General features: G+C 37.3%; 1 long non-coding RNA gene across 2 annotated transcripts in view; it reads left to right on the top strand.

The window, feature by feature from the left end:
* The window catches only part of linc.sox4a (linc RNA sox4a), a 102,422-nt gene that overhangs the window by 26,830 nt on the left and 52,962 nt on the right, over positions 1 to 22,630 (top strand). The window contains exons 2-3 of one of the 2 annotated variants that reach the window (XR_015516933.1): positions 19,642 to 19,827; positions 19,927 to 20,006. This is a non-coding gene — a long non-coding RNA (linc RNA sox4a). The remainder of the gene's footprint in view (positions 1 to 19,641; positions 19,828 to 19,926; positions 20,007 to 22,630) is intronic. The other variant, XR_015516934.1, reaches the window with a different exon arrangement.

Raw genomic sequence — 22,630 nt, 5'->3', positions numbered from 1 at the left:
CTATGTACAATGAATGAATTAATAGCACCATTGATGGTAATTAAAATCTTTTATTATTAACAGTCTGGGGAGAAAGTAGAAAGAATTAGAGCCGTTTGCTGTAAGTCAGCATTTATTTTCCTAGCCTGTGGTTTGATATATGGACTCGCTGTGTGATATATGCTCTAGGTGGACATGTTCCTCATTAATTCTGGCAGTATTAAAACACAGGCCGTTAGTGAAGTATGATGAAAACACCGTACCCCCTTCCTGCCTGCGTGCAGATCCTAAAGCCGTCCAGTCTGGAGGTGGAATGCAACTTTTGGCAGCGTTAACAGTGGCCGCCTTTGACCAAACACACCCTGTGAACTGCTGCATCTCGCACAGTTGCGTTCCTCTCTGAAATATTTCTGTTCCAGTCAGTTGCCGTTGTCAAACACGATTATTGATACGCAGCTTTTATTTTCATTACGTCGGACTCTGTACCTCCCTTTTTTTCCCCCCACAGACGTATGTTATCCATAAGGAATCGTCAGTGTTGGAGTGGGAAGGTTTTTTCATTCAGCAAGGGTCCGCACGAGTAATGATGCCTTGATGTTTTTCTTGGGCACCGACTTTAAACAAAAATACACAACCTTCTGCCCACCTCACACATGCAAGGAAAGAAGCACACCCACCTCCTCTCACTTTAACACATGCGTTTTTCTCAGCATGCTACCGGTTTCATCCGCCCCACGCTTATGGGCTTGATGCTAAGCGAGGCTTACGTTTATATCTGGTTCTTTTCCTGTGACAGGTCGTGTAATAATCTGTGACTTGAAAGCTCTCGGCTTTCTTCATTTCAGCCTTTCAAACAGGTCTTGTTTCATAAGATGGCTCGGTTGTAAAAAGGAGACATCAACAAACATAGTATAGCGACCGAGCCCAGGAGAAATTTCATATTCCTCAGATGTTGTGCTTTCGTAGATTAAGAGACTTAATGGATTACCCAGTCATGCATTAACCTTGTCTCAGATGTTTCTCCTAAAATTCTTTGAGGGACATAGAATGGATTAAATGAGAAATTAATCTACAATATTGGGCTATAAGATGAATGTTAAAAGGACAAATTGGATGATTCGCTATTCGATGAGAAATGTGTTAATGTTTCACATTGAAACTGTTGCTTTCGGATGACTTTTATATGTGTTGGCAAATCTGAACTTAGTTTGAAGCATTGCTGTGATTACTTGGAAAGTTGAGGATTTATTGGGAAGCAAAGTGCAACCAAGGCTCATTGAAAAACATGTCTCTGCCAATGCTTTTACAGAACTTCTAAAGCAAGCCTATAAAGTGATTATTTGACTTTGCTTAAAAAAAAAGTCAACCCGTTGCTTTTTAAAGCGGTTCATTGAGTTTACTTAAAACATGAGTAAATACCATCCATTGCCTTAAAATTATTAAGTAAATGAACTATGTGCATAATTATGAAAAATAAGTAAACTAAACAGTTTGATGTTACAATGAGTTTATTGACTTCAATGCAGTGGGTTCGCTCATTTTTTTAAAATGAAGTAACTAATCTTTAAAGGGGTGGTCCACTACGATATCATATTTTAAACTTTAGTTGATGTGTAATGTAGCTGTGTGAACATAAACAGCATCTCGGAATGAAAATGTTCAAAGTTTAATGCAAAGGGAGACTTTGGTTTTTACAGAGTTAGCTTAGCAAAGCGTACAATGAACGAATTTTGGGGACTACAAAAAATACTTCCGGGCCTTGTGAGATCACAAACATTTTACCGTGCACACACACTGTGCAGCTAAGGGGTGTGGCCAGAGGTGCTGTAAATGTTACAGCAGAGGGAGAAGATGCTGTCCTGGGCGGACCCAATTGTCAGGGGGGACCCGATTTCTCATGAAACTGTCCTGCTATTTCCACAGAGCTTCTTCTGTTTCTGTATTTGGGCTTCCAAAGGACACGACACAAAGACAGAAGTGCTTACAGTTCAATAGAAATTATGTTCCAGAGAGAATTATAAAATACATAGCAAGCATGATTTCACAAAACACAGGTTGCTTTTCCATGCATATTACATCTTAGATAATGAACCTGCAAAAGATATGTGAACGATTCATATTACTTACACATGCATATTCCGGATATATGTGAAAGACGTAGTGTAACGCGTTGAGTTAAAACAAAAAATACAGGAGAGCTTGCCTAACTTATGTAGCAGCAGAAAAAATAATCAAGGCTCACACAGGTCGCATCCCACATCTTGTGCTTTATTCTTCTGTCAACAGTGTCACTGTAAATTACAGAAAATAACTTAATCCGAGCAACAGAGAAAAATAAAAAAAAAACATCACTCCATGCACATGCGCTTCTTGTGTTATACGCGTCTACAGATAGTTCATACACACGCACACACATAAGACACACACACAATGGCAAACTCTCTTAAAGAAGCCATACCCCATTTTCACTCGTTACAGACACTAGTCAGATTTTATTTTAGAGAGCGGGCATGAGATTGACTGTTTACACAAAACGTGTGTGCTTGTACGGGCGTGACGTGGAGTCGATCTGCGAATCACAGCACATTATGACACATGACCAATCAGAGCCACTTGAGGGCAGGCCTTTTAGAGGAACTAGGGAAATATACCAGTCGTTTTCATGTTAGCTGAGTAGCTGTATATATCAAAGTGAGATTTATGAAAAAATACCAAGATTTTCTTTAAGTGAAAAATGAGCACACATTGTTTTGCATCTTATTAACACAACCAAGCCTTAAAATTACATACCGGATCACCCCTTTAAAGGGGTGGTCCAGGGTTTATTTTAGAGCTAAATAATGTCACAAGAAATGTCTCTTTAAGTGTATATATCCTTTCTTTGCTTGTAGAGGAGCAGAGAGAAGAAAAATAGACAGTGTGATTGGCTAAAATGTTGGTGTCTTTATTTATTTATTTTTATTTGTTGATTGTTTTTATTTAAAATGTTTTCTTTTTTTAATAAGAGGTTATGCTAGAGGGATTTTTTTTAAATGTGATGAATCATTTAATGTCACTCATTGACCATTTGATTTCTGAATTGCCATAATACATTTCTATTAGTGTTTAAATAAACTTTATAGCATCATGTACTAGACATTTTTATGCCATGAAGTCATTTTTTAATGAGCCTAAGCTTACTTCTGTTTGCGACATTGTGACAGGATGTTTTACTTTTCTTTTATTTTCCTTTCTTCTTCTACTTTTTTTTTTTTTTTTTTGATTTTTGTTACCAAAGTCAGCCAGAAATAATAATATTATTGCAAAGGCTTCAATTCCAGCTGTATATTTTCATATATAATAGCCTATTTATACAGTATGTGAAAATATTAAGAGTGATTTTTAAATGATGTTTACGCAGTATTATATGACATCTATATTGTTTATGTACTGAAGCCAGTAAAAAAATAAATTAATTAATTAAAATATTGTCTGGAGAAAATTTACTCTGAATGCTGATAATGTGTTTTTAGATGCAAAAGCAATTATTGGAATAAGTAAGTGTGTGGTTTATCACATAATCTAGTTTTTATCTTTTTAAAATTTATTTTATAGAGCAGAATTTATCTATTTTAAAGCAGAATGAAACTGAAATGGCGAATTCCGCAAATGGGCTAAAATGTTTAGTTTAGAATATATTAAGAGAAGCTGTGATTGGGATATCTTACAAGAATAACTAACTGTACAAAATATGGGAACCATTTTTTTAATATTTGTGCTGTCTGGATTTCATAAATGGAAAAACTGCATGATCTGTATTTCTGCTTGATTATTACACATAAGAAATAGCTCAGGATAAACGAGTACATTCCTTTGAAAATTAATATTTTTATCAATTTTTGACTGAATATAGCCAGTATATTTTGGCTTATGTAAACAAACCGGTTTTATTAAAAAGTTGTATTCATTTAAATAAGAGTTTGGTGACCTAGCATCTTTAGCAATAGGAAGATAATACATTTAATTTCAAACAAGTTCAATGAGCAATATCACTCGAGTAACAATGCGATAAGGCTGTATAACTGCACTGGTGGGAGGTGTGCGTTGACACGAGGCCACAGCCCAAGTGCTTCAGTGTACCACCTGTGACAATATACAGCCATATCGCACTGCTATGAGTGTGATATTGCATTTATACAGTATATATATTGGGGGGAGGGGTTGGGGGGTTGATGCAGCGGGTTTTGGGCGACCGCTTCGATCGGGTACTGTACCAAAGTTGGCAACCCAGGGGTGTTTAGTTTACAGACTGTACCAAAGAGAGGGGTGGGTGAAATTCGAGAGTTTAATTAGAAAGAAATAAAAATGGGATGTTTGTGGGAGACTGGTCTGAAATACGAGATACTCCCATTAAAAACGGAAGTGTTGGCAGGTGTGCTTACCAGTTCAATATTGATTTGATCTGCTATAGTTAGAAATCAGACTGTTATGTCTTCTAAGCGTAAGGGCTTATTATGAGGTTCTGTCGCCATCTTGTTGATAGAAAACGTCAACTGTCGCCGACGAGCTGTCTTTTCGAAATTGTAAATATTTTAAAATAGGCACTATTCTTGCAAATAAACTGCATAGTTGCAATCTAAACAACTACATTCTCGACTAAAAAAGCGTCAAAAGTATATTTTGTTGTCGAAGAGAAGTAATATTTGTCAATCCATAGTGTCTGCTTGTTGCTGGCTGTATGTGGGCGAAGTAATACACAAATGGTAAACATGCTGTAGGGATGCTGATATTACTTAATAATATCACAGCTATCAGCCAATCAGATTTGAGATCCAGAAAGAACTGTTGTGTGTGTGTGTGTGTATATATATATATATATATATATATATATATATATATATATATATATATATATACACACACACAAACACACACACACATTTTATGTGTGTTTTTTTTTGTTAGATTAGTAGAAAAAATTAATTTAGAAGAGAAAGGAAGTGAGGGATAGACGTTTTAATGCTAATCGCTGTTTACATAAATTATTATTAATAATTAATTTACTTTTTTAAGCTACATATTATTAGATTTGCTTTATGTAATATAATTTCCAAATAAAAAAAAATCTTTAATTTCATAAAAAAATTATATTAGCAGTATTATGCCTGTGCTGGCATTTCTCCTGCGGTGTTTCTATCAGTGTGTGAACAATGGGAGAAGAGGGTTGCATTGACAATCCAACACAATGGGCAGCATATTGAACACATTTTATAAGTGATCAGAAACTTGTAAATAACTCATGAAAGAATAAAGTTACGTTAAAACCAAGCACACCATTGTTTTTCTTGTGAAATTGCCAATATTTGTCAAATGACCCTCTTCCTATTGAAAAAACAAAAGTTGGATCCAAGATGGCCGACTTCAAAATGGCCACCATGGTCACCACCCATCTTGAAAACTTTGCCCCCTCACATATGCTAATATGCCACAAACAGGACTTTAATATCACCAACCATTCCTATTTTATTAAGGTGTATCCATATAAATGGCCCACTCTTTTTATATATTATGTATGTGTAAATGATATTTTATCTTTCCCTCATACTCCCCTATAATTCGGTTGATGCCTTTGCAACACCTCAATATAAAAATCTCTGGTTTAAAAACAATGGATATGTACTATCATTTCCTTGTATAAAAAAATATGCAAAGATAAAATTACTGTTTTTTTTTTCAAGTACCTGCATTTAGTTGTTTGCACAGAAAAATCCCAATTCCTCTTTTTGAAAAAGTGTGTGTGTGTGCACGCGCATATACACATGACTAATTCACACATATAGATCTGACCTTTACATAAATGTGAAGTCATTGCCTTCCCCGCAGAGCCCTAGATATCAGAATTGGATAGATTTACAAAGACTGGTACAGTCTACTTTGTTCTGTGCTTGCATGCTAGCTTTCCACTGTATACGTGTCTCTTTAGATACCCATTTTCCATCCTTTCCCATGACCCTCTCTATTCTCCAACCACCAGCACCTGTGTGGCTTGACGCACCTGTGTGAGCGCTGTGTGTTTGGTAGATTGTAGATCTCACAGTGGAGGGCTGCTTGATAGGATCGGCCAAAGTGGACCACCCTCAGGGCAACATGTGAAAGACCTCATTGTGCCAGGAACTACAACCAAATCTATTTCACCCTGTGTGGCGGCCTCGCTCAAAGCCGTGACTAAGCGTTCTGTGCCTATTTTCTCTCTCAGTGCACGTACTCTTCTCTGAGGTCTATGTGTTTTTCCTCTATCACCTGATTTTCTGATCCGAGTGCTGACTTTATGTAATGCAGTGGCTTTTAATAAAAAGACTCTCAGGACCTAAAATGCCCTCAAACTTCCTGTCTCCCTCATATGCTTGAGTCGGAAATATGCTTTGTGCATTATGACGCAACCGCAGATGTGAACATTTAACTGAAAGTGAGTCTAAAATTGGTCTGCTTTGTGTAAGATTCATGACAATCAAATCAAGTTCAAGCAGTAATTGACTCCTGATTACAGTTTTACTGATTAATATACTCACACAGAAATCAGTTTTGTTCATTTAAAAAAGCAGCAGCTTTGTTACTGAGCAACAAAATGTAGTGGAGATTTTATCATTTGAACTCATTTACTTAAAAAAAAATGTATTTATCTTTTACATATATTTTCAATTGAGACATTTGATGTGTTTTTCCAGCACAACAAGATATCATGTTCCATCCTTTCCTCACTCGTGAACAAAACCCCAGGATACTTAGACTCCTCCACCTGTGACAATGACTTTCTTCCAACCTGGAGTTGGCAAACCTTTTTTGGATAAGCACTATGGCCTCCAATTGGAGGTGCTGATTCCCATCCCTGCTACATTACATATGGCAGCAAACTCTCCCAGTGCTTGCTGAATGTCCATGTATGATAAGACCAACAGGACAACATCATCTGCAAATAGCAAATATTAAATCCTGTTCCCCGAACCAGACCCCCTCTCCCCCTAGGCTCTGTCTAGAAATTCTGTCCATAAACATAATGAACAGTACCAGTGACAAAGTATAGCCCTGTCACAATCCAACTGCAATCAAATGCACCGGAAGCAAATCTGACTTATTGCCGGCAATGCGAACCAAACTCCTGCTCCAGTCATACAGAGACCGGGCAGTCCTTAACAGAACACCACACAGACACAGTCCAATGCCTTCTCCCAAGTTCACAAAACACATATGGACTGGTTGGGTATACTCTTATGAAGCCTTGAACACCCTAATGATGGTGTAAAACTAATCCAGTGTTCCACGGGTTAATTTAAATCTGCATTGTTTCTCCTGTATCTGAGGTTCAACCATCAGGTTGTCCTCTCCAGTACCTTTGCATAGACTTTTCCAAGGAGGCTTAGGAGAGTGATCCCCTATAGTTGGAGCACATGCGCCGGTCCCCCTTCTTGAAAATAGGAACCCCCCAGCTGCCCAGTTCAGAGGCACTTTAACTGAACTCAGCCAATGTTGTAGAGGCCTGTCAGTCAAGACAGCCCCACAACATCCAAAGATCTGTGGTACACGGAATGGATCTCATCCACCTCTACTGCTTTGCCACTGTGGAGTTTGCAAACCACATCAGTGACTTCAGCTTAGGTTATGGGTGAGTCAACCTCTGCATCCCCGGTCTCTGCTTCCTCAATGGAAGGCGAGTCAGTATCTGTCATGAGTCCACTATCCCTCAACATCCCCAGTCAAAGTCAACAGCTCCACACTTTCCCTGTAAACAGTGTTGGTGTAGAACTGCTTCCCACTCTTGAGATGCTGGAGGGTTTGTCAGAATATCTTTGATGTCAACTGGTAATCTTTCTTTATGGTCTCCCTAAATTTTTCATAGGGCTGAGTTTTTATGGCAACTGCCTGGGCTGCACCACGCTTAGCCTGTTGGTACCCATCAGTTGTTTTGGGAGTCCCACAAGCCAACCAAGCCTAGTAGGACTCTTCCTTCAGTTTGACTGCATCCCTTTCAGTGTCCACCACTGTTTGTGGATTGCCATTACGACAGATACTACATGCCTTGCATCCATAGCTCCTTACAACCGCATCAACAAAGCAATCGGAGAACATGGACAACTCTATCTTAATGTCTCCATCCTCACTCAAGATCTAGTCAAAGTTAATCTGGAGGTGAGAGTTGAAAACCCCTCTGACATGTGGTTCATCTAGATGTTCCCAGAGGACCCTCACAATACATTTGGGCCGGTCAGGCCTCTTCCTCTGTCAGCAAATTCAGCTCACCAGCAGGTGGTGACTAGTTGAAAGCTTTTTCCCCTTTTTTACATGAGTGAGCAAGACATGCAGTTGGAAAGCAAATGAAACAACCATAAAGTTGATCATGGACCTCCAAAGTGCCAGTTTCTTTGTCCAACAATTAGGTCATCGTGGTTCTGAACTTTGACCACTGCCCATTACACAATGCACAAAGCCCCTTTTGGCTCCTCCTGCAGGTCTCACGTTGCTTGTTTGGGTTGAACCTGGCCAGGATCAATTAAACCAGGTGCTCTATTATGTGCCCCAATCCCAGGTTTGGCTCTAGGGAGGGGTTCCAGCTGTGCAACTGCTTTTGAACCGCATTTAGTCTGACCTGTCACCTAGGAGCTTTTTGCCTTAGAAAACCCTACCAGGGGCAATCAGCTTCCTGCATCACTCAGGCACTCAAACCCCTCTACCACTATAAGGTTGCAATTCATTGAGAGGGGAACATCGGGTAGTGTTTTTTAAAATGCTCCATTTTCATAGGTCAAAGATCTCAGAGTAATGTGGATGGCAAGTGTAACCTAATATAAAGCTTATTAAGTAAAACTCATTAAACCACCTCAGGTACTTCATCTGACTTCCACTATATTTACAAATGCAGAAATGTAATGTACAAATGCATAACTGCTTTCTGAGATTAAATTATTAATTAACATTTAGAAAATAGTTTTGAATTGGTCGAATATGCTGTAGAATCTCTCTCGAATTCCATATGTTCAATTTCTTAAAGAGAAGGAACATGATGGAGGTTCAGTGGAAAAAAAAAAATACAGTGACTGTTTTGTTCCCAAACCAAAAGCTAAGCTGAAACGTGGTTAGTGTAAATGCACAACTGCAGTCACGCTGCTGCTTCACTTACTGCTTGTGCGTGTGGTGTTAAGCAGGCCTTCGACTGTCCCCACACTCTCTCCAACACATGCTTTCGTTTATTATCCAAATTTTCTTCCCTCTGCTGTTTCTTTTTCTTTCTCCCACCATCTCTATCTTCCCTTCTCCCTCCTCCACAGTGTTAAATGAGGAACTTTTGATGTGTGTTTAACTCTGAGATGGCAAGCAGCTGGCAATAGCTTCAAATCATGTGGCTTTTTTAGCTCTTTGCAGCTGCTTACAGGATTACGGCAACCTAAAGCAATGGATACAGCAGTTGTACACAGTCACCAGTGATGGACACATTGTTTAGATGGAAAGTACATTAGAAAAAAATATTGTTGGCACACATAGCGCAGACAATACTTTTTATTAAAATAAATAAATACATAAAAAGCTTGGTACCATATGCAAATTCCTACCTAAATTGTCTCTTAGCATTTGCAGTTTGAAAACCAAATCAGATTTAGCCTTGCACTTTTGCCAGATCCTTGCTTAATTAATTAGCTTGATTGTAAGGTCAAGTGGCCTCTTCATGTGCTCACAGGCAGCGTGAAGGAACTTAGAGAATGTGCCACCTCTGACTGTGTGGCGGTATGATCTATGAAGAGGAACCTCAGTGCTGAGTGCTGAGAATTCAGTGTCAGTTATTGTAAAGGGCCGCTTTTCTGTTAAGGGCTGGGAATGCATCATCAGGCTTGTATGAAGGGAACGTGGGCCGTCACAAAGCTGCTTTAGTGCCCTCCTCTGCTTCAGCTGTTGACCACTGCCAGGTTGGCCCAGCTCTGGCGGGCAGCACAGCTGTGAACTCTGAGAACTGCCATAGTGTGATCAACCTCAGCATATGTGCACTGCAGATACCACCAGTCTCTGCTGCTCTTTTACTTGGACTGCCCTGTTGGAAAATCAAGGTCATGACATCTTAAGGTGGTCAAGCTGGTCACAGTGGTTTTTACTTGACATTTCTGTAAAACAAACATACATTTTTATTCTGAGTTTAGTGTACACAATCTGCTTGTTAAGTTGTGACATGAAATACTAGCTGGCTTTCCATCACGCTATGATGATGCATATTTTGAAGTATTGAGAAATGAGTGATGGAAGTGCCAAATTTTAAATAAAAATCCTGGTCCAGAGTGTACTTTTAAGGCTTGGTTGTGTTTATGGGGTGCAAGGCAATGTGTGCTCATGCTTCATTTGTAAACAATCATGTTATTTTTTCATATGTCTTCCGTTTGATTATATACAGCTACTCAGCTAACATGAAAGCAACTGTCATATTTCCTAGTTCCTCTGATAGCCCACCCACAAGAGGCTCTGATTGGTCAGCTATCATAATGTGCTGTGATTGGAAAAGCGTCATGCCCATGCAAGCACACGCTTTTGCACTGTGTAAAAACTGTCAATGCTACCGCATACCGTTAACGCTAGAAACTATGCATGTAATAGATCAATTTAACCAATATAAATGCTTACATGTTGTTGTCGACAATCTAGAGCTTCTTCTATCATGGTTGGAGGTGCTCCTTCTTTCAGGAGTTTTTAGCTAAATACAGCACTGAGCTGGGAGAGATTCTGAAAGCTGTCCTTTTTCAAATGCTAGCTATATATTTTGTTTATAATTCTCTGCAACATAATTCAAATGAAACTGTAAGCAGTTCTCTCTTTGTGTCATGTCATCTGGAAGCCCAAATACAGAAACAGACGTTCTGTGGAAATAGCAGTGTTTCAACAGTATTTTAGCTTTCTCTGCTGCATTGCAGGATTTCAGCGCCTCTGGCCACACCCCTTTGTTGTGAAGGGTGTATGCTCGTGATGTAGTGCATAACCTGAAGCATTTGTGAATTCACTAATTCACTTGCCCGAATGTATTTTTTTGCAGTCCCCAAACTTTTGCTGCAGGCTTTGATAAGCTAACTCTGTAAAAGATAATATCTCCCTTGGTATTGAACTTTGAGCGTACTGCATTAAGAGATGTTGTTTATGTTTACACAGCAACATTACGCGTCAACTAAAGTTTAAAATATGATATCATAGTGGACGAAACCTTTAAACAAACAAACAGGTTTGAGGTGGTTTGGGACTTATAATAATAATAATAATATATGTATATATATATATATATATATATATATATATATATATATATATATATATATATATATGTATATATATATATATAAAGTTAAACGTAAGCGCTGTGTGTGTTTGTGCTTGTGTGAACTTTGTAACAACATTGTATGTGACTCATTGCAGAAAGGCTTGAACAACAACAACTCAATAACAAATACAATAAATAATAATTGGCAATGTTCTTACTGTAGTATTTCTCACAAGTGCTATGTAAGATCTGCTTCCTTTTTTTCTGTCACTATGCTGTTTATCTGACACAGCTGAGGCGGAGCTTGAGGCACACTGACAGACACATGGGAACGGTAGGCAGGGAGAACTAGCAATGAAGGCACAGGCAACAAAAACAACTACATTGTGTTCAAAGTGGAAAAATTCTGATATTCTAAAAGGTATAATAAATAGTCTGATGGGTGTTTTGAGCTGAAAATTTAAAGATACAATCTGGAGACACAAAAGACTTATCTTAAATTTTGAAAAGGGGTAAAATAGGTGCCCTTTTAGTATTTTTTTAAAGGTTTTACATTAAACAATTTCAAGTCAATTAGCATGTTATGTTTAGTTGTTATGTTTAGTCACAGCGTTTTAACACATTTATTTTCTAATCAATTACTTATTTCCTTATTTACTAAATTGATTGATTGATTGATTGATTGATTGATCCCATTTAAAAAAAAAAAAAGATAGTGTTGGCTGGGTTTGTGCTACATATGAGAGCATTATTGAATTATATATAAATGTATATGTTTTTAAATACATTGTTGCCATAGTATAATTTATACTGTTAACCAAGCCAAACATATGTGTATCAATTTGTTGTTAGAATCCTCTGCTATGGCATGTAGCTCTATTTGAATAATCAAAGTATGCCATTCATAGCTATATATTATGCTCTAAATATATATTTTGATAAGTATAAATGTGGAGTGTATTAATAAATACCTACAAGAGAGCCCTTTTCACACTTCCTTTCCTGCCATTGAGCCCTCAGAGAGCACTTGTCAGTGACTTGTGGGTAAACTTAGCCAGTGCTGATAGGGAAGAGGTGGGAAAATGTTCTGTAGGCATTAGGCCTCTCTCTCTCTCTCTCTCTCTCTCTCTCTCTCTCTCTCTCTCTCTCTCTCTCCCCTGATGTGTGTGACCGTGTTGAGTCATGAGCTCTGCTGCAGGGATCAGAAGGGCTGAGGGGGAAAGTCCCAAATCTTTTCCGTCTGCACCTGGACACACTCACATTCCTCAACCCACAGGCCTGAAAGAAGGACCTGTGTGTGTGTCTCTGTGTGTGTGTGGGTTGCTGTGCACAGCAGTTTGGGCATTGAAATGTAAAGTATGCTAATGCTGTTTGAATCCTGTAGATCTTGCCCACATCAAAATGGCATTGGAATGTCATAAACTTACCTTTTTTTTTTGTAGATCTTATTTAGTTTTTTTAAAGGGCATGGAGCAATTTCATATGGGGCTGACTTAAATAGGCCTATTTATACAACCTCTCACCTGTTTTAGCACACAAACACTTGTCACACAATTGTACACTCATTGACATAGCTTTTTAACCCGGGACTTCCCAAATGTCTAGTTATAGTAACTCTAATCTGAACTTTCACTTGAAGTATGAGATAATTGACCTTTTTATAATGCAAGGCAAGGGTGAAAACTATGTGGTGCGACATAAATCATGGATGTTTTCCTGAAAAAAATATTGGCTTAAAGGGATATAGTGCACCAAATACTTTACTTTTTGCTTTTAATTAGCACCCTCATGTTATTTCTAATCTTTGTCCTGTCAATTTTATGCAATAAAGCACACATTTTGTTCTGCTTTTACAAGATGTAAGATAGGCCTTTGGTGTCTCCAGAATGTGTCTGTAAAGTTTCAACTTAAAATACCCATCAAATAATATATTACAGCCTCCAGAATCTGCCCATTTTGGTGTCTGAATACATTGTAGCTGCGGTTTTAAATGCAAATGAGCTGCTTTTCCCCACCCACCGTTCCTACATGTGTGTCTGCTTCTCATCATGCATGACGTCAGATAAACAGCACAGTGACAGAGACAGACACAGATGAAGCTGAAATACAGCTCATTAGTCAAAAATACCAAGTAAGTTTATTTATTTGAGTTTATTCAAGCCTTTCTGAAATGAGTCTTACACAAATGCTTTTTGTACACACACACACACACACACACACACACACACACACACACACACACACACACACACACACACACACACACAGTACACACATTAGCGTTTACTGACATCATGCACCTGTGGTGATAATAGCGGTTGAGAATTATGCCACAGTCACACTAGAGTTTGTGTGTGCGAAATTCTGTAGTACGGCGCTGCGAAAAGCGGTGGGATTAAACAAGATGAATAGACATTAAAAAAGTGAACGATTGCTCCATATTTTAAATTTCTCTCCAGAGAGGTCATGTTTTGTTCCTCGATTGGTCTCACGCAATCATGGGATGTGATTTCGCAGGTCAGAGTTCACCAAGCTTGAACTTTTCAATGCAGCGAACTGCGAAACTTGCTGCACGACCTTGTGTTTCCAGTCTGATGCATTTGTGTGCGTATGAATGGAAGTCTATAGGGAGAAAAGTGCAGTGCGACCACGGCTTTACATGGCAATTTTACTTTGTTTTTATTTTGATTTTACTTATTTTGTCTTTATTACAAACATGCTCAGTTTTAAAATCATTGTAAAATTATAAAAATCACAAAGATTTGGAACAGATTTTTTAATCCCAGTTTATTTGCAAAAAAATGTTCTGTGGAAATATGTATACATATTATTATAGCATGAACATGAAACGTGGCACTTATCAATTCAGTGGGTGGGAAAAACACACTCTCATGTCACATTGCCGTGGGCCTCAAAATCACAGGGATTTTTGTCCTATTTTAACGTCAGGAAATAAAAAAAAATGGGGGCTTGTTGGCTTTATATCACTCTAATATAACAGCGGACACAGTATACAGTTGAAGTCTGAATTATTATTAGCCCTTTTTTTTCCCCCAATTTCTGTGTAACGGAGAGAAGATTTTTTTCAACACATTTCTAAACATAATAGTTTTAATAACTCATCTCTAATAACTGACTTCTTTTATCTTTGCCATGATGACAGTAAATAATATTTTACTAGATATTTTTCAAGACACTTATACAGTTTAAAGTGACATTTAAAGGTTTAACTAGATTATATAGGTTAATTAGGCAAGTTATTGTATAATGATGGTTTGTTTTGTAGACCAGTGGTTCTCAAACTTTTTTCACCAAGTACCACCTTAGAAAAAAATCGTCTCTCCAAGTACCACCTTACGACGCTATTTTTTAACCAGTATTAAAAAATAGCATCATAGGCCTAGTTAAGCAGCTACAGGTGTGCATAGTTTAAAAACTATGCAGATTACTTCCTATTATTAAGAATATGTATTAATGTCAGTCACTTTAAACATTTTAAATAGTCTGAACATTAACTGTGCTTGCAGTTTTAGTTAAAACGTATTTTTAAAAGTTTGTTAAAAAATGGCGCTGTTCTTAAAAAGTAAAAAGAAAACTGCTGTACTTAAATCTCAAGTATTCATAGTAGCCTATTCATCAAAAGCTGGAAATGCTGCTTGGACCTTATAAATATAGGCTATATGTCATATTTCTACACTTTCAGACAAATCTTGAAATAAATGTTAAATGTACATATGACAGGGTTCATACAGGCACAGCCTAATGAAAATCAATTCCAGCACCTATTTTTTTTTTCAAGACTGACATGCTATGTATTGAAGACCTGAAATGTATTCTCAGCAACCCATAAAACATTGCATAGGAATAGATACAAATAAAAACCATTAATAATAATATTTATTAATCATATATTAATAATATAATAAACCTGCACTAAATGCTTGTGAAATCTTTTTTGTACTCAAGTAAAAATACTATTACACTGCTAAAATAACAAAATTTTTAGTAAATAATGCTAATATTAGGTAAAAGTACAAAGTACTCTTTTAAAAAGTACTAGTTGGTTACTTTTGAAAAAAAAAATCAGATTTTCATTATGAAATCACTTTTTTTAAGTGTAAACCTGATTTAATGGTTTGATTGCTTAAATCCCAAAGCTACATGTATAGGAATTTGCACTACAAAAGCAAGTATGGCCGATTTTTTTCTTTCATGACAACTAATCTTTTTCAATAGCACTGGTAAAACTACCAAATAATCTTTAAGGCCATAGAGACACTTTTTGCCCATTTTTAAAAAAAGATATTTTTAAGCTTTGAAAGGTTAAATTAAAGTATATGGTAAAATATTTTTATTTATCCTTTTATTTACATATTTTACACTATGTTTCTTTACAATATGGCAAATTTGTTTCTTAAATAGCTGTCCATCACATGTAGATTTTATTTTACACTTGATCTTAATCTAAAATAGAAACTTAAAAAATACAAGTACACTGTCAGTAAAAAATAAAACAAATGACTTTATTTTACTTGAGGTATTTGAAATATGACAACACTACACTTATCAAAGCAGTGCTTTAAGAGCCTTATTGTAAATGTTGATAAATAAACAATAAGTAACAATGGATTGCTTTGACCTGTAATGCTTTAAGACAGATCAGAATACAGCTAAATGTGTAAATCACACAAATACCTCATCCAGAAACATTTCCAGCATAATTCTTTTGTCGTAAAGAAATAAAAAAGTTCCACCTTTGCTAAAAGTAAGTTTCACTTGACAACACAGCCAAATAAGAAGACCATTAGCATTGTCATCGATCATGCATCAATCTATTTTTAAATACTTGATAACTTTGAATACTTTTGACTAAATAGTCAAGGAGCAAAGATAAATAATGTCTACTTTAATAGTGGAAAGATCGCGATTGTATTCTATCTGAGCACACACGCGATCATGAGAGCACTTGCAGTTCATTTGAAAAAAGCATATTTAAGAGCTCGCATATCTGTTTTAGCGATTTGCGTACATGAATGCGCTCTCGTGTTAAAATAGAGCACTCGCCACATTTGCAGAAATGAGTTATTGCGCAATACCTTCATTCCCGCGCCGCCATTAAGACTGTATAGAGGAGTGACAGGTCAGAGGCGAGTCGACTGGCTGTCGGAGAGCGAAACGTGTTTGTAGATCATCAAAAAGGCAGGAAATATGTCCGCGGTTTAATTACTCAGCTAGACGTCTCTATAGTGAAAACATCCAAGAAGCATTATTCCAACAAAACATTTGTTTTTAAGTTGTTTTTTCTGTCTCTGCAACACAGAAAGCCTTTGTCCCGCCCTTACATTTCACGCAACTAGACAAGGTCGACTGTGATTGGCTACTTTTCATGTCAGTCAAATCACGCTCCAGAATCAATTCTTAAACTTCGGAAACTGATTTTCAGCAGCTTATGACACAATGCACTAAAATAAACACTCTAAGCACAGCGTTGTGGTCGTACGCTTCACAAAAAAGCCAATGCTGATCACATCGATGTTATATTACACATAAAAGGATTTAAAGTGTTAATATTTCTTTCATTATTCAGCGATTCCTCCGCGTACCACTAGGAGGAAGCCCGCGTACCACTAGTGGTACGCGTACCACAGTTTGAGAACCACTGTTGTAGACTATCAAAAAAAAACATCGCTTTAAAGGGCTAATAGTTTTGACCTTAAAAAAAAAAAAAATTAAAACTGCATTTATTCCAGCTAAAATAAAACAAGACTTTCTCTAGAAGATTATCAAAAAAATATTATCAGAAATACTGTGAAAATGTCCTTGCTCTGTTAAACATCATTTGGGAAATATTTAAAAAAGAAAAAAAATCAAAGGCGGTTTAATAATTTTGATTTCAACTGTTCATACTGACAGTTCTGTCCAAACAGCTTACAAAGTTGATTTTCATCATAGGTGCCCTTTAAATATAACGTTTGTAAATTCCTTCTAAAATGTTCTGAGATGAGTGGGCTTGACAAATCACCTAGAGTAGACACACTATTTTTCCTCCATATGCATCAGATTTACTTACAGTACTTATGTACACTCATGTTCATGGGGTACCGTTTTGCAATCCTGAGTGTGCTTTACACTGGTGAGTGGGCTTGAGAAACCACCTGTAGGTAACACACTCTTTCCTCTTCTCTCTATATGCATCAGACACTTTCCTACAAACACTCAAATGCAAATACAGAACAACATTAGTATTAATAATAATGCTGAACTAACTTCTAACTTTATCCCAAGCTTATGCCAAGTCTTTATCACTGCTCTCTTGTGATCTTAAGTTACTTTTATATCCTCATTTGTAATTTGCTTTGAATAAAAAACATCGGATAAATGAGCAAATGTAAATCAATCAGTCCTTCCAGCCATTCAGCCTTCAAGCTTTCATGTATAATAAATGATTCTAGAGTCATAATAGACTTTATTGCCAAAGGTTTTCATTGAATTTTGGTGTTCCAATCCCTTCAATGGCCACAGGTGTATAAAATCCAGCAGCTAGTCATGCAGACTGCTTCTACAAAGAAGAATGGCTTGCTCTCAGGAGCTCAATGAAATCAAGCGTGGTGCTGTGATAGGTTGCCACCTGTGCAATGAGTCCATTTGTGAAATTTCCTCACTACTAAATATTCCATGTCAGTTAATATTTCATGGCCACTGTTAGTGGTATTATAACAAGGTGGTAGCAATTGGGAACATCAGCAACTCAGTCATAACATCGTAGGGCATGTAAAACCACAGAGTGTACTGGGTCAATGGAAAGTCAGCAACTCACCAACTAACTTACAAACGTTGCGTGGCCTTTAGATTAGATGAACATGCAAACTCCACACAGAAATGACAAATGACCCAGCCGGGGCTTGAACCTTGCATAGCTTAAAGTGGCTAATAATTTTGACCCCAAAATGGTTGTTAGTTACAAACTGCTTTTATTCTTGCCGAAATAAAAGAAATAAGCCTTTCTTCAGAAGAAAAAATATTATCAGACAACCTGTAAAATTTTCCTTGCTCTGTTAAACATCATTTAAATATTCAAAAAATAAAAAAAATAAATATATTAGGGTTTAATAATTCTGATTTCAACTGTGTGTGTGTGTGTGTGTCTATCTATCTATCTATCTATCTATCTATCTATCTATCTATCTATCTATCTATCTATCTATCTATCTATCTATCTATCTATCTATCATCTATATATATATATATATATATATATATATATATATATATATATATATATATATATATATACACTGTTTCATATTATGGTCTGTTGTTTATTTTGTGGTGACACAAATGCATTGTGTACGTCATAATTTATTTGAATGCAATATTACCTGTTGTTACAGGGGATCCAGGGAGAAAAACGGATAACAACATTGTGATCTAGTTGAAATCTTAAAAGTACAAAGTTTACATTTCTCATTTTTATGTTGGACCTGTCTGTGTCATTACTTTTTGAAAAGTGCTTTTTATTTTATTTATATTCATATTTACATTATTAATCTAACATTTGCCCTGAAGTTCTTAATAAAGTGAGAAATATCATTACATATGAATGAGTACATTGATTTATTATATACTTTTATTCATTCAATCAATTTCCTACTGTCTTAGTTCCTTATTTATCAGGGGTTGTCACCGTGGAATGAACCACCAACTATTCTGGCATATGTTTTACACAGCAGATGCCCTTCCAGCCGCAACTCAGTTCAGGGAAACTCTCATTCACACACACACTGATACACTACGGACAATTTAATTTATCCATATCACCTGTACTGCATGTCTTTGGACTGTGAGGGAAACTGCAGCACCCGGAGGAAACCCACACGAACACGGGGAGAACATGCAAACTCCACACAGAAATGCCAAATGACCCAGCCGGGATTGGTGACAGTCCCAACCTCTGAGCCACCATGCTACCGATTGAACACTTTAAATAATAATAATAAAAGTTGTCCTTTATTTGTTATCATGATAAGAGATTTTTGTCATATTGCACAGCTCTAGTTTCCATTCTTTTAATGTAATTATGCTTGCAGTTTCACATCATCTTTTTAAATGTAATTTACACATTTGAAGTGCACCTATTTTTTGTAAGAGTTTTCATTCACCTAACATGGTATCATATCATCTTTATGAACATAAACATTTAGCAAAACCTTTAGCCTGTTCAAAAAACACAGATCTTTCTCTCCATCTTCCCTTCTGATCGATTGTCTTAGTGTTTAAAAGCCAAGAGCTCGAAAGGAATGTGGCCCTGATGTCCTAAAATAACAGTTAGACAGAGTTTGCAGGCCAGAATCTTGTTGTTTCCGGAATGATCTTTGACCTTCTCTCTTTTGTCCACTCCACAGGTTCTTGTGTGGGAGCTGAGGTCTTTTCCCAGACACAACAGAAGCCAGAGCCTGTGGTTGATTTCATGACTTCCTCCTCATTGTTTGCCTGTCTGCGTGACTGGAAACCGGCAGTGACAGACCGATGACTCCGGCCTCTCTTTAACCAGGCTTGTGGAGAAACTGGACCTGGCTCCCTCTGAAGTAGTGAGTAATCAAGGCCGACGGCCGAGTGCCATGCTTTTCCCACACTTGTGAGGCAGCGTAACCTGTCATGCTGACCTTGTTGCTTAACTATGCTTTCAGCTTGATGTCCAAATTATCTCGGCACAATGCTGCCAAGTCATTTTGCTGGTTTGCACACAACTCTGCACCTAGTGGTCACTGTGAGTAGCAGTTAACTCTCCCCTCTATTTATCTTCCATTTGGTTACATTTCAATATAATTATTTGTTCAGCAGGTGCCTTTATCCAAACCGTTTTACAAATACTTCAAAACCAGAAGAGCAGTATGTACATTATGAGCAGAAAAAAAAAATAAAAAATTCAGGGGAGAGGGTACTGGTGCAGGGGGTTGTTGGATGGTGTCCTGTTTACACACACACACACACAATGATAACAAAATAGGTCTAAATACATTTTTCATATGAGAAAAAAACACCAACCAGGGCTTGACCTTAACTTTTTTTGATCACCAGCCGCTGTGGCTAGTAGTTTTCCACCATTACTAGCCACTCGCCTTTTTTCACTAGCTACAATTTTGTTGTTGGGAAAATATATTTTATTTGCAAAAACTTGACTTTGGCATGGGTTGTGGCATGCTAAAATTACTTCATTTAGATTTTGTGTTTTTTCCACTTGCCTCCTCGTTCATTTAACTGTTTTTTGTTTATGAGCTTACTCAATGAGCATGAGCAAATAGGTTATGCTTTCATAAAAAAGTGTCGGATTGCAAATTAGTTTTCCTTTACAGGACTTTTCAGGGCTCAACACAATAAGGATTTACCTTTTTTTCTCTGGCCACACCAAACTAATTATTTCCTTGCCTCAAATTTTAAAAAAATTGTCAAAACAAGCAAAATACTGCTGTATACATACACTTTTTATTCAACAAAACAGCTGACATTTAAAAATATACATATTCTCATGCATCTAGAACTATGCACAGTGGTTTGTTCTGGCTCCAGACCTCAGATCACCGGTCAACTATGCCTACAACAACATATTAAAGCAATATTATTGTAAAGGGTGATTATTAAACTATATTAACAAAACTAACAGCAAGCTAAAGAAAGTGGGTAAAAACATTCTGTGCGCGATAATGAAAGGATGATGCCATGCACATGGTTAATGTTAGTCCAATTAATAATCTGTTCAAACAACGGGTAAAGCAAAAACTACAACAACTGCTGCTGCTGCTTACAAAGAATCTCAAGACCTTGAAGAACTGTGGATGCACGAGCATCACACTAGTTTCAATTCCAGGCACGGTTGCTTCGAGTGAGGAAACGGCACAGGAGTTTTTAAACACTTGCGCGCATCAAATCATCTGTGCACGTGTGACACTAAAGCTCGTCAGTGAGCGAGGAAAGCTTGATCACAGTGCGCCTGATCCTCTCATTCGTTGTTCACTTGCTTTTTTTTGTTCGCGCGGAAAGCTGTTTTTGTCAGACGTGCTGCTTCTCGATTCTAAGATCACATTTGTACACATATAGACAAACGGTCATAAACTAACAGACAGTCTAATCTAGTGATGACGAGCCAGCACTGGTAATTTAAAAGTGAGGTTTCGGCCATAGTGGCTTGTGGGAGTGGCTGTCTAACCCACCACAGTAACTGTCTAACCCACCTCCGATATCCACCCGCATTTGGCGGGTTGGCGGGTGTTAATGTAAAGCCCTGCCACCAACCATAAACAATCTTAAGAAAATCATGAAATTAAAAGGGACAATAAATTAATTGACATTGTAAGTCTTTGACTACCAGCAACTGTTTGATTGACTAAATATAAATTTACCTTTTTATGTACAACACTTTGTTTACCTTATGTAGCACAACTAAATTAGCTTTTTATATATAAACTGAAGTAATATCAGGTAGAATATCTTAAAATAAGATTAAAGAGCCCCTATTTTGCATAAAAAAATGTCATATTTTGGTTTTGGTCACCAACAGCTAGCTGATATGGGTGCAAGGTCAAAAAAACACTTTCATTAGCTCCTTTCACACATACAGACCTTTCTGGAAAATTACCGGCAATTTTCCGGAAAGCTTGTATGTGTGAACAGGTCCTTTTTGAAAATACCGGTAAATTCGTTCTGGCTATTTTCCAGAAAGAGAAGTTGTAACATTACCGGTAATTTGCCGGAATGCTGCGCTGTGTGAACGCAGAAGGAAGATTTCCGGAATAAGCGCGTGCACGTCTAGAACGGGCTGACGTGAGACACCTGCTTTAGCCAATCAGAACAGTCAGACGCATTCACGTGCGCGCGGTTTATGAGAATAAAAGCCTTTGAATATTTTTTCCAGACACCTTTAGCTGCAAGATGTTAGTCAGATAATGTTTCTATGTTCCTTCTTAATGCTGTGTAAATAATTATCGATAAAATGTTTATGATAATCCGTTGTTTGTTTACCTTCATGCTTTGCGTGTGCCCGTGAGCACCCATAGCGCTAGCACACACATATCATGAACATCTCGACATGCGAAAGTGTTTCCCTATGTTTTCATTAGAGTTGTACTCAATACTGATCCATCCGAAGAGTTTGTAATGTAGTCAAATGTTTACAAACACAAGCGCAGCCTATTAGGGGTCATTTCTGGTTAATGATGTCAGAATTTACCGGCATTTTGCGATGGATGTGTGAATGCTCTTTTCCGGAAAAATTCCATAACGTCCTCGCCTGTGTGAACAGCGTTTTTTTGAACATTCCGGTAAAGTAGTTCCGGAAATTTTCCGGATATTTGCCGGTATCACTGTGTGAAAGGGGCTATAGTCTTATAATATGCA

The sequence above is a fragment of the Danio rerio genome, chromosome 19 (genome assembly GCF_052040795.2).
Source record: "Danio rerio strain M-AB ecotype USA chromosome 19, GRCz13ab, whole genome shotgun sequence".
NCBI classification, from domain to species: domain Eukaryota; kingdom Metazoa; phylum Chordata; class Actinopteri; order Cypriniformes; family Danionidae; genus Danio; species Danio rerio.
The sequence above is the reverse complement of the archived record's forward strand: the minus strand, read 5'-3'. Positions and strand labels throughout refer to the sequence as shown.